Source organism: Neopelma chrysocephalum, unplaced genomic scaffold (assembly GCF_003984885.1).
Source record: "Neopelma chrysocephalum unplaced genomic scaffold, ASM398488v2 Primary Assembly neopelma1_26b, whole genome shotgun sequence".
Classification (NCBI taxonomy): domain Eukaryota; kingdom Metazoa; phylum Chordata; class Aves; order Passeriformes; family Pipridae; genus Neopelma; species Neopelma chrysocephalum.
The window spans coordinates 3,227,149-3,243,600 of record NW_020897696.1 but is presented as its reverse complement, the minus strand read 5'-3'; the positions used below and the strand labels follow the sequence as shown (position 1 = coordinate 3,243,600).

Genomic DNA, 16,452 nt, shown 5'->3' with positions numbered 1-16,452 from the left:
AAAGAAAAAGAAAAAGAAAAAGAAAAAGAAAAAGAAAAAGAAAAAGAAAAAGAAAAAGAAAAAGAAAAAGCCTGGAAGAGTTGATTTATAAAGGGAATGAGCTGTAAGATAATGTGCTTGGACTGGCTAAGCTGAGGCAGGTGTGAGAAAAGTGGGTGGCAGCCAGCAAGCACCAGAAACAGCCCAGGCAGTGAGAGGGAAAAGCACAGCCTTCCTGGTGAGAGTGAGACACACAGAAAGTGCATGCTAAGTAGGAGTGCCAGGATGACATTTGAAAAGGGGAAAATTTAGGCTGAGCATCAGGAAAAGCTTCCTGACAGTGAGATGCGTGCACTGGAACCATCCCGCGGGAGAAGCCCTGGAAGCCTCATCACTTGGCTCACAAGGACCGAGCTGGAGGAGAGCTGCAAGTCCTGGAAAGGCCTTATCCAGAGCTCGCTAAAAGTCAAGAGCAAGGCTTGGACTAATTATGGGAAGCCTGCCTCAAAGACAAACTCCACAACCAGGAATACTGTGCAGGAAGAGGGGAACTCCCCATAGGTAACTGGGTGGTAGCAGATTCCAGGCACAAGCATCACTCTCCCCACGGGAGCTGAGAAAAAACCAGGTGAGCATGGTGGGAAAATAGATGGGGAAATAAATAATCCCTTCTCCTTTAAGGCAACATTATCTCTCAGAGAATAGTTGCTCTGCTCTGGCCAAGGCACAGGCAGCTAGGGCTCAGGCTTCTGTTAGTCTGGGCCCCTGGGAAGGCCAGCTGCCAAAAAAGAGGGAAATTTTGCTTTAGTCAGGGGATAGGGCATGGGTACATTGGGAGGGAAATGAGAGTGAGGTAGCTTTCCACAGGAGACCAAGGGAAAGAGGGGAGACAGGCACTGTGTCTCTGGATGTGTAACAAAACAAGAAGCCCATCAGAACAATTGGGACTGGGGGAAGGAGGTAATGGCTGCACGCAGAAGCCAAGGCAGAGAAGCTTCAGGAATGATGCCATTTCCCTCCTATCAAGAAGAAGTCTTGTCCAAAGGAACTCATATTAAGAACAGCCAGGGCACTGACTCCATCCCCAGGGCTCACTGAGCCACCAGCCCTCTTTTGTCACAGGAGGCAGGAGGCGATTTCCCCTTTGGGGAGGCAGAGTAATTTCACTTGCAGGGGACTATCTCTGTGCCCCATTCCTGGGCATGTCGCTTGGCCAGCTGTGCCCAGCCAGGCCAGGTGGACCCTCTCTGTCGTGGCACATGGAGAGCTACAGCATGAAACCCCAGAGCTGTGAGCTAAGATCACAGGTGACATAGTGTGAGCTGAACATCATCCCACCAATTCCAGTGACCTTACTGGGAGCTTATATCACAACATCACTTCCACAGCATGAAACTGAATTTCAAATTCCGATCCCATGTGAGCTTGTTCTACCTCCAAGGATAGTATTTCAGTGCCAAAGGTAGCCACATAGTCATGCAGGAGATAGTCAGGCATGGGCAATTAAAGCAATAACTGGGCTGTGCACACAGCAGCCCTGGGAATGCCTGTTGCGTGTGCCATCCACCTCCCATCCCAGCTTTTACTGCTGTGTTCCTTTATTCAGAAACACTGCCTTCTCCATTTAAACAGCAAACCCAAGAGGGCAGGAAATGACAGCCCATGCTCTTGCCAAGCCAAAAGAAACGGACCTAAAGTGGAAAGCCTATTTTAAGAGTAAAGTACAATACAAAGAGGTTGCACTTATTTCCAGACCAAGCATTACAAAACCAGGGAATTCAGAGTTAAAGTTATGCTTAAAATAAATTCAAACTTGTTGAAGTGTGGCAGTGTGCAACCAAGGCATACAAATAGCCTTAATTCTGCCATGCACTGACACAGCCGTATGACTGTGATTAATATGTTTTACTACTTGTGTTCCTAAACTAGATTACCCTGATAGATACATTTTTTTTTCATATTCCCTTGTTTTTCCCTCCCCCAACAACCCTGTGCCCCAGATATTGCCACTAGCATAGATTTCACTGCCTACCAGGAAAAAAAAAAAGATATATATCACAGGTCCTTCACATCTGTAATGGGAGCCCCAGGCTAAGTATTGTCTTGGAAATACTCTCCCTCCTACCCTCAGATCTGCAGCCACCCCTGCCCAAGGCTCTGAAGAGCACAACTGAAATGTACACCCAGTCCTGCTGAGGAGAAGGAAAGGGCTTTCTTCACACCTTTGATACGACTGTCATCTACACTCGTATTTATTTTACAAACCCATTAAAACCTTGCGTTTAAAGTGTAGAGAAAATAAAAGAGACAAAGAAGCATCATCTGGATAAACAATTATGGCTTTTTGTCAAGGATTCAGGAGCTAATCGAGTCCAGATCTGTTCCACATTCACATTTACATGTGAAATTGTACTTACTGAGCTAGAAAAAGTCAGATTAGCATCAAGAGTCAGCTCTGTCCTCATCTACACAGTGCAAACTCTGTGGAGTGAATGGAGGCTCCCAGGGTGTAACAGAAGGCAAAGTTTGGCCCCAAATACTTACAGGCCATGCAGCTGAGATGCACATGAAAGTGGCTGCTCTGCACTTCAGCCCAGTTTGAAATGACTCTCCAGAAGTTCTATTTACTTAAGAGTGTGGGTGGCCTGACTTGTCACGATGCGTTTAAATATTTGGCACTAAATCACAGCTGTCCACTTATTTGCACTTTTGCTGCTGGGCAGCAGGAACACCCCTGGAATTAGTCAGCATGAGATGCATTAATGAGCTAACACATATATTATGGTTTACATTTTGGACTTCTTTTGTTCACATAAATACACACCTACTCTCCGCTTCTTTCCCAGCACAGCGTATATTCCTGAACATGTTGACTTTCCAAGCTTTATTTTATTTGGCCTTTATTAATGAGCTTGCAAAGTTTTCTGTAATGGAGAAAAGCACCTTGCCCCTAGCAGCCTTTCTGTGCATTACATGCAATCCTGAAGAGACTCATTGTGCGAGGAGAAATCTTCCAGCCTCAGAGAAGTTTTTCTTCACAAGCCAAAAGCCATCCTCTGCATGTAAAGATCCCAAGTAAATATGGAACCAATAACAACCATGAGCAAAGACCTTTGCATACGGAAAATATTTACAGAGTCCGTGTTACAAGTCACTTTGGCTGGAGGAAAATGCTTGCACTTTTGCTGTGCAGAAAGCAGGCAATCTTTTGTACAAAAGGAAAGAAAATCTTGTTATCTGGGTTAACACTCCCCCAATTCATCCATACCACTTCTTCACTGCCAGTAACCTTTTATAAATCACAGATATAGCACAGGTCATGATTTAATAACTCACCAACAAACTGTGTCCCATTCAGTAGGACTGCAAGGACTGCAACTTGTATGCCTAATGGATGCTAATTGCAAAATATAATCATTTTTTATTAAACAAAATAATGGAGATTTTACCAGGGTAATGCTCTAGCATGGAATCAATGGAAGCCAGTTTTTTTGTGTGTGAATAAAACAGTTTTTCATTAAAAAAAAATGCTTATTTGCTAACACCAAAGTTTCTTGTGGGAATACATCACTTTTATAATTTAATTTTCATCTGGAAGATTTTTCAGGTCAAAAATGGAATTTCTGGTCAGAATCATAGCAGGGAGGAACACACAGGAAGCTGGGCTCTGAACTGAGCACAGCCGGACCTCTTTTTTGCTCATTTTTGGCCATACTTCTCCAGCACCATTTCCCGGTTTTCACTCCAGCCCCTCCCAGGAGCAGAAGGTGCAAAACCACAGACTGAAAGCATGGGCCCACTTTGCAATTGTATTTTCCGGGAAGCATCCCCAAATGGGTTGTTGCCTTCAGCCAGAGGACCACGAAGGAGCAACCCCAATGCCAGCAGCCACTCACCCACGCAACAGGATCTGGGAGAGGATGTCTGGCTATATCTGCCTTCTCCTCCATGTGCAGGAACTCACTATATCAACCGAAAGCACCTCTGGTAAAGGCATAAAAGCACCCTCTTCCCTGGGAGGTTGCACAGCTTTATCTGCAGCAGTGGAAGGAAGCGGGAGAGCTGAGCTGCCAGCAAGCCTCCCTACCCTCATAGCCTGATTCACCAGAAGCCCGGCTGCTTTTTGCCACCATAATGACCACACACCAGAGCTGCAAACCTGGTTTAACTGGCCAGTTTGTAACACTCTTGTGTCCACAGAGTGGTACCAAATAGCTGGAAGAGGCTGGTGAGCCCCTCCATGAACTCCTCTGCATTGCATACCGCAGGCAGGCTGCTGCAGCAGAGGTGGAGACTGAGCTGTCACCAGCCACAGTGCACAGCCGTGTCCTCCATTCACCTTAAGGACAAGTCAGAAGCGGTTCAGCTCAGCCGCAGCAGTCAAATGAGTCTGAAACACTTTAAGGAGGGATCAAAATCACATGTGCGCATGTGCGTGTGTGGTTTCACAACACCTCCCTCTCTCCACCACCAGCCACACCAGTTTCCTCAAAGCAGAACAGTAGAGGACAGACCCGTGGTGCACTAAAGCCTTGTTTTTCCCACTGCTTAAAGAACTGACCCAGCCCCCTCAAATGTTCCCAGCATATTTGAATCGTGAGTCAGAGACCACAATGGAGATACTTGCCTAGCTTGACAAAGTTTTAAGTACATCCTGCCAAATAGCAATCACTGATTTTTTGCTCTGTCACTCATGAGCCCTCTTCCTGCTGCCCTAACCATACAAAATGCACAGCCTCACTGGGGAAGCAAGGATTACCGTTTGGATGTTTACCTGTACCACTTCCAACTTCTCATGGTCCCTTTCATGCAGAGCGCTGCCAACAGACCAGATGGAAACTTGCAGGTATTGAAAGCTCATATCTCTGTATCCACTGTGGAAGCAGTAAAGATAGAGGATGGAAAGAATAGCAGCAGTACTGAAAAGCGAGGCCAGGAAACACTTCATCTTTACAGGCAGGGCCTAACATTTAAAAGAAATAATTATTCAAGAACAAGATTTCCACAGACTTGTCTAGCACCTCATTTAGCAAAACATCCTAAGGCTTAGGAGTTAATCTGTGATGGACCTTCACACCCTTCATTGGGCTGCCACTATTGAGGTAAACCTTGGCAAAAGGGAGCAACCAGGAGTAGGAAGCACCAACCATGTCTTTCCTCATAGCTAAAGCCGCTGCCTGTCAGGAGTTAGCATCCAAAGTGATAAAACAATTTTTCACTCTTTCTTTTGCAGTGGCAAAAGGCCTCAGCACCAAGCAGGGCTCTATTTCCTCCCCCCACTCTGGCATATCATCTGAACAGTTCATACAGCCATGCTAGGGGCAAAAAGATTATTATTGTACCATAGGTCACACTCATTTCCTATTTGTAAGTTGCCCTACACAATCATGACTGTTAGAAAGCTTTTTTCTTAATTAGCTGCCCCCTCCCCTGCCCCTTTTTCTTCCATCAAAAGCCAAGATTCTCACACGATCCCAGCACTCTCGCAGAGAGGCACAAGGGCCTCAAGGAAATCCCCCAGTATCACAGTGCAAGGCTTGATCTGCAGCAAGGAGAGCTGGCAGCTGTGCAGTGCACCTCAACATGCCAGCTGTTGCTCCAGTGGTGGAGCCATGTTGGGAGGAGTCCGAGTACCAGCAGCTGAGAAGAAAAGTCAGACACAACCAAACCCTCCAATGTCATAGGAAATCAAGGCTGTGTGTGTGTATGTGTGTGCACTTTACTTTTCTTTTTTTTTTCCACTGCAACTAGACAATATTTCTTCAGAGCATTCATGCTCATACTTGTACCAAGAAATCCTTGCCATTATCTTCTCCATCGCCTGGGCTACAATGCAGGGAGCAGCCTGCTGTTATCCATCCCTGTTGTCTGGGGTTTGGGACAGCTGTGCTGCAAGGCTGGAGGGATGGGGGAGTTTCTGGGCTCTGAGACGTACAAGGAGGAGAGAGATCATTTTGTGTGCTGCTAATCTGTCTCTGCAGGAACACTGATTTTCACCTCTGTAGCACCTGCCATGGGGAGCTTCAGAGTGGGACACAGGAGCAGAAGAAAAATAACTTCAAGAAAGAGTTACTCCCTTCCTTATTAGTTAATGCTTGCCAAAAAAAATGATACAGAGGTAGGGAGTTGAATAGGTCTTAGCGGACTTCACATAACAGATGAAAACATCACACTGACATCTTTCTCTTTTCAGAAAGAAGGAAGCTTTGACTGAAGCTGTCTCCAAAGCCCTAGATAGCAATCCAGGAGCTCAAGGATGTTCTTCCCAGCTCCATCTCAGGCTTGAAATTTCAGGACCATGGTGTCTTGCTGACAAACCTGAGCCACGCTAAGCTGAAGATAAAATACTAGTGATAGTTTCAAACTTCCCTTTTCCCCCACCCGAGCACTCATTGCTCTGAGCTGTGCACGTGTACTGGCCTCTCCCAGCTCGGCCCTGGTGACAGGGTGATACATGGCCCAGACCTGCACTCCCTGAATGCCTCACAGGCTTTCATCTAGCACAGAGCTAGGCACTGGAGGTGCATAAGAGGGAGCAAGAAAGAAAAAGAAGCTGTTGCAATGTGCAACAAACACAGATCTTAATATGGATTTCCTCCCAGCTGAAAGAAAAACCCTGTTGTACAGCCACAGTAGGTCGGACCAGCTAGTGCAGGGGGATGCAATGCATTTTTAGAGCACACTATTCTGGACGACAAGCTTTGGAAAGTGTTTCTGGAGGCTGAACCAACCTCACAGTGCTGGCCCCAAAAATATTTAACACGTGCTCTTCTTAAAAAAGGCATTTTAAAGAAGTCTGGAGTTCAATCTGAATGCAAGCAGTTTCTTTCAGCTCTCCATCCTCAGAGGCAATGCAAGCAGATTCAAGGGGCACAAGCTGGCCACAAGCCCTCAGCTTGCTCCTTAAGCCAAAAATAAAGAATATGGCTGCAAAAATCATTGCATATTCACCTTGTAAGTTTCTAATGGTGTTTCTCGGAGCAGTGGCCACCACTAGTGTGCACCACAGTGCTCTGCCTGGTATTGTGCAGCCACCATGCCATCAACTGGGCTGTGAGATTGCCAGCTGTTGCTCACAATACAAAATCTGGAAGAGAGATGGAACCTGAAACCAGGGAAGGTGTAAACAAGGGGTAGCAGCCTCCCACAGCAGAGCAGGATAGGCTGCCCACCAGGAGTACCTTCAGTACTTTGGAGAGGACAGACTTTCAGTACTTGGCACTCAGAAACCTTACATGAGCACATGCATTTGCACAATGTGCAATGAAACACTGGCTCTGCTCTTTTGACAAGGGCATGTAGTGATGGGACAAGGGGTAATGGCTTTAAACTGAGTAAGTTTAGATTAGATATTAGGAAGAAATTCTTTACTGTGAGGGTGGTGAGGCACTGGAACAGGTTGCCCAGACAAGCTGTGGATGCCCCATTCCTGGAAGTGTTAAAGGCCAGGTTGAATGGGGCTTTGAGAAACCTGGTCTAGCGGAAGCAGTCTCTGCCCATGTCAGGGGGGTTGTAACTAGATGATCTTTAAGATCCCTTCGAACACAAATAATTCTGTGATTCTATGATAACACACACACCAGCTCCTTACAGCTAACATTCAGACCTGACGACTCCAGAGGCCTAAAACAGGGGATGCACCTCTCTCCTACCCCTGCTAACTCACAGCAGCTACGAGGGAGGAAGCAGCACATATCCCCACTCAAATCCACTCCTGGAACCCATATCACCAGCAAACCACCAGGCTGTTACACCATTACAAGTGGGCTTGGCAGAGCAGCCTCCCCAGCCAAGGTAAGGTTTGTATCAGGGGCTAAAGATCAAACTGTATCTATCTCTGAACACACCTTTGTTAGTTTTGGCTGCACCCTTTCAGGTATCACCAGTCTCCCCAGGCAAACACATTCCTATCCCAAGTGCCCCAAGCCTGCCGTGCTCCTCCAAGGGCTGCGTTCACCTGCCAGGTACCTGTGCACCTACTACATCCACAACACCAGCCAGTAGCCAAGGAAGGACAGCCCCGGGAATAATGTAGCTGCAGCAAGCATGTTGCAGGGAGCAGAGGAAGGAGCTGGAAGCAGATGCATGGTCAGGCTGCTCTTTGGCTTTGCTGGAAACAGGAGTGGAAAGCTGGCACCGACATCCAACCACCCCAACAAACATTGCATTCATATGCAGAGCTACAGAGAAAACGATCTGTCAGTTGTTCTTCTGGAGAACAGGTTTCACCAGCCCGGATTAAATGATTACGTTGCCACAGCATGTGCTTCTTGCTGCTCTTGGAGATAAAGGAAGTAAGGCACAAGGAGCCTTATGGGAGAGAGACCTGACCCTGCAACCCAGCTCCAAGCACCTTTATGCTTGGAGAGAGTTTGAACCAGCACAGAGCACTGGGGAATGGGGAGCAAGTGCATTTAAAGGCAGAATTTTGGTGCTGATGCACTGAAATCACTAATGCAAGAAAACACCTCATTTGATCGAAAACAGAAGGCGCACACTTTCCCTCCAATTACTGCCTCCAGATGTGCACCAGACTGGCTGTATTTCTGAGCCTTCTGCTCCTTGTTCCCACAAAGTTTAAGGCAGAGTGAGTGCAGTTGGAGGTCTAAAAGCACATGTGCAGCAGCAACAGGCTCCACCAGAGCCTGCGTCCTGCCTTCACAAAACCCCTGTTGAGTGACTCCCTTAGGATGTAATTGCAGTCGACTTCATTCCAGGCCATGAGCATATGTCTGGCTACGGACACTACTGCAAGCACACGAGGAAAAAAAAAAGAAACATAAAGGAGAAAGTGCGAAACTACACTCTGGTAATCCAAGCCCAGTTAGGATAAACGGGTGTTTCCCTCCACAAAAAAAGGTTACTTTGCTACCTTTGGCAGTCTGGCCAGCTTCCCTGAATTAGTATTTTGCAAAGCAGAAAAGAAAGGCTGACACCAGTTCAGCAGACTCAAAAATAAAATATTGCACCAAACCCATGGGCCCCAGCAGCACACCCTGAATCCCTCTGGAGCACATGTGGGCAAAAAGCAGATGCCCAAAGAGCTAACACAGCAATTTTAGGACTCTTACAGACTTCTGGGGGCTTTGAACCCTTGAACTAGGGATCCCAAGGCATCTTTCTCCACACTGTGGCCTTTCATGGATCATCAGAGCTCACCCCAAGTCCCCATCTCTCAGAGGAGTATGTGTCTGCAGTGGGGGCAGTGAAAGGTTCAGGGTCAGGGATGCAGTCACAGCACAGTGTGGGCAGCAGGAGGTGGAGCCACCACCCTCTGCACCCACTGGGTTTCACAAAATGAACAGTAGCAGCAGCACTATTGCTTTCATATTTGCCTTTGTTTTTCCCCCAGAAAGAGCAAACCTGTGCATTGGTCCATCTACTGCTCAGGAGCTGCACTGCTCTGAGGAGAACTCCCTACAAATAGCCTGCACCAAGCACCCAGCACTCTCAGCTCAAACAGTTGCAGGCTGGCAAATCCCTAAGCTATCAAAGTAAGGTCTTATCAATGGGAAGTTTGAGACAGACCTAAGCAACACTGAGCTGTCCTTCCCACATCAAGTGGCCATGAAAACACATAGGATTTGTCCAGCTGGGATGGCTCCCAGTCAGGCATTTACATTTATGGCTCATGGTTTTTAAAAATACATCCCAGTGCATGTACGCATGTACTCCAAGATACACTTACATCCACAAGCACATGACCCAGGAGATGGGTTTGAGCTGAAGTGACTCAGCCTCCTGGTTACAGGAACAAAATTAGCAACCACTCATAAACGTCTTATGTCTTAGATGGGGCTAGATGGCACTGTAAGTTAGTTAATGTCCTTTGCCTCAGGAGATTTCACTTTGGCATTATGATCAGTGGAAAACCAGGAAAGCTGCTGCTCCCTAGGGTATATTTTCCAGAGCTGGGCTAGTAATTCACTACAACAGCCTGATTCAACACATTTTCTAGGTACCTAGTTAGGAGCTGTATCCAATAATTTAGTCATCCTTTGGAATTTACTTCTTTTTTTTTAACAAATAATTTTTGGCTTGCCAAGATTTAAACATATGTTTTCCCCCAATACTTGGCCTACATTTCCCCTGCTTTAATTTATCCCATTACTCCTTATTAAGCCCTGCCCCCCTACCCCGTTGTTCCCATGCTGGATCCCTCTACCTCTCCCAGGAGAGCAGTGATGAAATGACATTTGCCTCCCAGACCTCCTGGCACATCACCCATTCTCTTCAGGGTCAGCCCAGCGGGGCGGAGAGCCCTCTGGCCTGGAGCACTCAAGGATGCACAGCTGAAACAGAGCAAGGCAAAGCAGTGGAGGGAGGCAAGGACCAGGCTTGAAGGAACAATGCCTGGCTGTATTCAGGTTAGAGCATTCCAGTGCCACGGCCTCGAGTCACTGCCTGAGCTGGTTAGGAGATGAACGAGTAAGGATCTGCCCTATTCTCACACCCAGACCTTCCAGAGTCTCTGCACTCGAGCGAGCACTCTGTGGCTAATGGCACCGTGCCACCGTGTGGGGGGGGGGAGGGGGACATGCCGTCTCAGTGCAGAACATCTGCCTCTGGGGCTGGGAAGAGGATGGTCACCTCTTTAACAGAGACCCTATCCATCACATCTAATACTCAGATGGATATCTCTCTCCCATCATTTAACAAAGGGAGCAGCCCTCTGGAAAAAAAAAAAAAAAAAAGAAAAAAAAACCCCAACACTTTTCCCAGCAGAGGATCCCATCAGCTCCCCATCAGCCTGGGTCATTCGTGCTTGTGAATCTGCCTCCCCGTTCCTCAAGTAACAGATTAGTCACGTACATTTGCAATGGCAGCAATTCTGCCAAATAGCTGAGGAGCGGGGAAAGAGGAGAACAGCAACATGAGAAAAACAGGCAGAGGAGAGGAGATGAGAAATAAAATGTCTTTTCCTCTTCTCCCATGCTCCTTTGGTTTTCAACAGCGTTTGCATTCACAAGCTGCTGAACAGCTGAATCACATGCTGCAGGTGAAATCCAGGCGTTATCTAGCCAGAGACTTGGACAACCCTTTCTCTCCTCTTTTGCCTCTGGGCTGGCAGGAGCACTGCCCAGCAGCCAGAATACTGACAGCTCCTCTGAGGTTGGGACAAAAAGCCTTCCTAAATACGAACAATGTTTGGCAACTGGGAAAAACTCTCACTTGAGTTCCCGTCTTCTCAGTGATTGACAAATGCCAGACCCTGCAGGGCTGACATAGGCTCCGGGCTGCAAAGTGTCCCACTTAGAGGCAAGTCAGTCGGAGGGGAAAACAAACAGGCTAAAGGTATCCAAAAATCCAGCTCCTGATTAGTACGTGGCTTACTGCAAATAGTTACTTCCTTCTTTCAATAACACGCATGAAAAATCACCGTTGTCATTAGAGCAGCAGCGCGTGGAGCCTGTAAGCAGGTCATACAGCTCCTCTGTGCTGTACATGCTTGTGTCGAACTGCCCCTGTCCCAACACGCTTTCAGCTACAAATGCCCCGACAGGTAACAAAGAGCGAGAATCAAAGCAAGAACACCTGAGTGATCCAGTAACGGGGAAAAAAAGTGCAGGCTGTTTCGGGTCATCTGATTTGTGCACACATTCCCAGACACTCAGTCTTTTCCCTGTAGTTCAGGGAAATTCTAAATGGGCAGCATGGCCTGGAGAGACTGTAAAGAGGAGAAAAGAAAACTAGTGCCTGGGGGAAAGCAGATGAGCTGGTTTTCAAGAAGAGCGTTACTACTGCAATAAGAGATAGGGACATACGTAGGCGGTCCCTGTCCTGGTAATAAATAACAGCTACAAAACTCTTATTAACCTCTGTAAAATATGTTGGTTCTGCCAGTTCATCCATCACGAAGCTATCTGTCACGTGTCAGCACTGCAGTACTCACTTCAGCTGCCCCAAGACAGAAAATACAGCAGGCCGGTCGCAGCATCCCACATACCAGTCAAGGAAAGTCACAACTGCAAAGGACGCATCCGTGTTATGATAAACTGATGCTCCCCTCTTGTATCCTCTGCATTAGGGGGCAGTTCTGAAAAAGGACAATAAAATACAAGTATCACTTCTGAGACAGGAACTTCACTGTAACAAAAATATAAAAAAAACCCCTCAGGAATCTTCTACCTTTTCTTCCTACGAACAAGCAGCCATGGGTTTTGGCCTGAGCATCTGGCCCAGTGCATTCACCTGCAGTCCAATGCAAGCCTGGCTGGTCCCATTCATCAGCAGGGATGGGAAGAGCCAAGTCCCTTCTCCTTTCCCCATCCCACTTCACGGAGGGGGATTCAAGAAACAAGTGGCCTGATACTGCTGAGAGAAGTCCTGTCCCATGCGTTGCCAGGCTTCCCCCACTGTTCCATTTCAGAAACAGCATGGGGAGGAGGGAGAAATGGATAAATCAGAGCTCTGATATCTGGCACTACACCAGGACATAGATTAGACTACTCAATCATTTTAATTGCTATCCAACAGTAATAATCTATTTAGGCAATTTACTCTAAAACATGCATAGCACTTTGGTCTGTTTATAATGTTAATTGGGGAGGTCCTGAACCAAACAACCACCCTGGATAGCAAAGCTGTGTATTTGGGGGGATTTGTTTGGTTGGCTATTTCCAGAACTGCACTAGCATAATGTTTTTCTTAGCTTTTTGCTTCAACATATATATTTTTGTCTGTTTACTTGGCAATCTCATGTACTTGGCAGAGAGAAAAAAAAAGCAGAGCAGTAACCGAAATTACACACACTTCCCCATGCAACACAGGGTTATTCTTCCATGTCTTGTTCCTGCCCAGCATATTTAATTTTGTACTCCTTTGACTTGGATGCTCAGGAAGGATGCCATTTTTAGAGTTACCAAACCCAAGTAGCTGGAGATACATAAATGAGGAGTATGTCAAGACCTAAGGGGAACCAATGGTTTTACTAGGTCATCAGTTAACCCACATAGACAGGAGTGCTGGGTGTCGGTGAAGGAGACAATCCAGCTCCAAGAGAGACCCCAGCATGGGGAGTTTCATCCTCCACAGAGGCACTTTGCTCTCCCTTAAGGAAGATGGGACATCGGAAAGAGTTCATTCCCCTCCATCCACACTGTTACCACCTCTGTTATTGCAGGTAGGCCCTGGTAAGGATGTGCTGAGTATGCAGAAGCTATTGCCTGCCATATACTGAATAAAACCACAGGGAAAAAGATGGAGAAGCCTCTGCTCTGGCTGTGTCCATCCCACATGTCAATAAGCAATAAAAACAGGGCACTGAAAAATAAACCTCACTGCTTCAAAAAGCTCCCAGGAGCGTATCTTCAGTGGTATCATATTTTTCCTGCCTCTTTCTGATCCTTTTTTTACTGTTGAAGTTGACATCTTTTTCCTCTTGCTGAACCAGCATTTCCTGACAGCAAACCATAGTCAGAAATTTTCCATCCAGCCCTCAAGTGGATTTCAACATTCAGTGCTTGTGCATGCTTATGAGAAGACGTTAATGTCAATCTCAGAAAATTATCTACAGGATGTGCAAAAGGGTATCACCAATGAGGAGCATCACCTGCATTTGGGGAAGTTCAGACACTAGCTAGTTTCTTTGCCTCAAAACTGGTGTCAGCTCTTCTCTGCTCACACCTGTAATGGTGATCCTCGTTTGCATGTTTATTGCCCAACTGACCTGTCACTTGGAAAAAATCCTTCCACAGGGAACACTGCCTTTCGTGACAGAGCATATCCCCTTTCAAACACCCCAGGGACATTCTGATGGTTTTAAAACCAAACATTTTGGAGAAGAGCATTGCTCTCCCAATAAACAGCAGTACAGACAGGCCTCAGAAGCCAAACAAGCAAGACAGGAGCTTGTGGGAGGAGATGGTAATAAATACAATAGCCAGCTTCTTAATCACCATTCCCAATGCCTGATAATCATTACCTTGTCACAGCTGCCCTGGTCATAGCAGTGACAGGACAGCTCTCCCCATTTGCAGGACTTTACCCAGCGAAATCTCCTCAGGGATGAACAAAGACTTAAGTGTAAGCACACCTAAGAACTTTTAAAGAAGTTGGAAAAGAAATATCTCCTGCTCTGCCAGAGAGCCATCAGTCACAAGGCAGCCCAGGAACAGCAGCCTCCAATCTGCAGCAGTTGGACTTCAGCAATCCCAATAGTCAAGGCTTTTTTGGGAGTAGGGATGGACACAGTGAAAACCAGCCTGTCCCACTCAGAATTTCTGCCTGCAGGGCACTCACGCCAAAGCTGTCTTAATATGGTTTTAATGGCAGTCAAATGACAAGCAAGGCATCATTCCCTTCAAAGCCCAGCACTCCTCCTCCACTAAGATATCTACAACTGCTATCATCAGCTTAAGGGGCAATAACTTCACCAGGACACAAAGCTGGTTTATGAGGGGGAAGGGGCAGAGTTAACCCAAAGTCATTAAACCACCCACTGTCATCAGCCAGCAGCTCTGAGCACACTCGCAGGGAGGCAGTGGAGAGACACAACATCCCAGCAGCATGTCCGAGAGAGGATGCGTTTTCTAAAGGACGCAGCTGATTCATCTCTGCACTTAAAAATCTCGGGCAGTTTCAGCTGCAGAGGCCTGACCTGCTTGGCATCCAGCCGGCCGGCATCAGCTGCCTCCTGGAAAAGGGAAAGAAAAAATAAAAAGCTTTCAAATTACTGAGTGGGCAGAGGAATTGGGAGGTGGGGAAAGGAGCGAGTGTGGGGAGAAGGAGGTGGGCTTGCAGGCTCTGGTTGAGTAACAGGCTAATTCCACCCTGCTCCCTGACCACGACTCCATCTAATTACCCTGTTTCCTCTGAGCTGATTGGAAAGTGGCCTTGTGTCTGGAAAAGGCAGTAAGCATCTTACATGCATCTGTTCCACCTAATCCCTAATAACTAGTGCCTGTGTGTTCCGGGAGAGGAGGAGGAGGTGGGGGAGGACAAGCAAGGAAGGGTTTCCCATGTACACTGCCATGTGGCAGTGGGCAGGGCAGCCCTGTTGCCTGGGCCAGGGGCTTTCAGGGAACTAACACTGTTCCTCTTCTGCCCGTTTCACAATCTGGAGGCCCTTTCCTCCTTCCCCTTGCAATAATAACAAATTTTATTTAAAAAAAAAAAAAAGAGAGAGAGAACTAGGACTGGGAAGAACACATTTTGCTGAGCCTCGCTGCAGTTGGGATCTGTTTAAGCCACTCGTTTTCCCCTTGCCCTAATCCTACATTATCCTTTAGGCATGACGTGCAATTCCTGAAGGGGGGTGGGAAGCACTCTCCAGGGCCCTGCATGGTTTGCCCAGGAATTTGGATTGCACTTTTTATGTGCAGCTCCGGGAAGGGGCAGAGGGATAATTATGCAGCCATTTAGTAGCCAGACAGGCACATTTTCAGCGAGCTCTTCCTAGTGGGAGCTAGTTCAACGCGAGGAAAGTGCGGGGATAAACAGCTCCATTTGCCAGTAAAAGGATTGTCACATCTGGAATTTAAACAAGTTACGAGGAGCCAGAAGCCACTATTTTGTTTCGCTCGCACGGTGTCATAAAACATGTTAGCACTTTAAAAGTGTTGCAAGGCAGATGGACACAGGACAATGACATCTCCCATAACCCTGCCATGTCCTTGCGATGGCAGGGGACACCGGACTCAGGCCCACATCTTGCTCAATGCCCTCAACTTTGTTCCAGCCCCTGGGAAGGGAGGCTTTTGGCCTCCAACACAACCAGCTGGCGTCACATCTCCACATTATAGCCTCGGGAGGCTCCCAGCTGGGAGAGAGGCATGCTGTGCCCCCCTTGCACACCTCATGGGGGATGCCAGCCTTCCCCCCAGGCTCAACCCACATGGAGGAGGACTAAGTAACCAATCACTTAAAACCAATTTCAAAAAGGTTGGCTGTGCCTCTGTGGGGTGTTTATTTCCAAGAGCTTTCCACATTTATCCAGCCAATTTTCCAGTGTTTTGCTTTGGGATTTTTGCAGTTGCAAGCTATGAGTGCTCCTACTGCAAGAGCCTCCTTGCTCATGCCTCAGCACACCAATGATGCCAGAGGTGATAATGAGTCCCAGAGGCTGAGATGCACCTGGTTCCCACAGAAAGCCCTTGTCCTCACTCCAACAAAAACACTGGGAAGCATCCTGCAAAAGAATGGTGGATACAGACGTCCACAGGCTAGACCCATCCCATCCAGTAATGGTGGACATAAAAATTAAGAGGAAGAAAACTGAAGTCAATGGCATTAGCCATTTCACCTTTGGCGCTTCAGATCTGCACACAGGCCTTAAGGATGAGCAAGGCAAAACCCAACAGTCCACCTTTCCCAATTTACTTTTTCTCTCATTTTGTGTCATGGAGCAGCGGTTACCCAAGAAACCTGCTGCCCACTGACTTTCAAGAAGGACCGAGCCAAACTGGGTGAGAAAACAAGTATGAGCACAAAAGTCATCTCTCATCCCATCGTGCTGGTTGTGAAACACTGTAC

At 47.2% G+C, this 16,452-nt stretch overlaps 1 long non-coding RNA gene across 1 annotated transcript in view; it reads right to left on the bottom strand.

Moving 5' to 3' along the window:
- The window catches only part of LOC113964256, a 23,445-nt gene extending 8,891 nt beyond the window's left edge, over positions 1 to 14,554 (bottom strand). Inside the window, exons 1-3 of the long non-coding RNA XR_003533131.1 lie at positions 14,421 to 14,554; positions 11,873 to 12,016; positions 4,754 to 4,853 (exon numbers count right to left, since the gene is read on the bottom strand). This is a non-coding gene — a long non-coding RNA (uncharacterized LOC113964256). The remainder of the gene's footprint in view (positions 1 to 4,753; positions 4,854 to 11,872; positions 12,017 to 14,420) is intronic.
- Positions 14,555 to 16,452: the final 1,898 nt, after the last annotated feature.